Below are 347 nucleotides of genomic sequence, written 5' to 3'. Positions count from 1 at the left end.
AGCTCATTTATGTTATTCTATATATATGGATTATAATGGTATCATAATATATGTTGTATGTGCATATATTACAATATATGAATATCATCTTGTATTGATATATAGACTATTGCACTCTTATGTTTTATCTTTAGGAGCATTTGAAGTGGTCCTAATACAGATGATCTTGCATTTCTAGACATTCTATATTATACAATAAACTTGAATTATTCATGTTCTTGTGATGAGATACTTAAGCTCTAGTTTTAAGCAGTACAGGTTCTACAACTAATGCCTTCCATTTACTTAGCACTGTGTGATTGTCCTTGTTTGCTGGACTAGGTAGCTGTATCCACCTTGGTCAGTGT

The 347-nt window shown here is 31.1% G+C and overlaps 2 protein-coding genes across 9 annotated transcripts in view; both read left to right on the top strand.

Moving 5' to 3' along the window:
• The window catches only part of LOC119585416 (dual specificity phosphatase DUPD1-like), a 29,227-nt gene that overhangs the window by 1,832 nt on the left and 27,048 nt on the right, over positions 1–347 (top strand). The window lies entirely within an intron of this gene.
• Positions 1–347, top strand: part of LOC119585254 (dual specificity protein phosphatase 3-like) — a 12,442-nt gene that overhangs the window by 1,981 nt on the left and 10,114 nt on the right. The gene's annotated exons all lie outside the window — the stretch shown is intronic.

Source organism: Penaeus monodon, chromosome 19, assembly GCF_015228065.2.
Source record: "Penaeus monodon isolate SGIC_2016 chromosome 19, NSTDA_Pmon_1, whole genome shotgun sequence".
NCBI classification, from domain to species: Eukaryota; Metazoa; Arthropoda; class Malacostraca; order Decapoda; family Penaeidae; genus Penaeus; species Penaeus monodon.
This window is presented reverse-complemented; position numbering and strand designations above follow the sequence as displayed.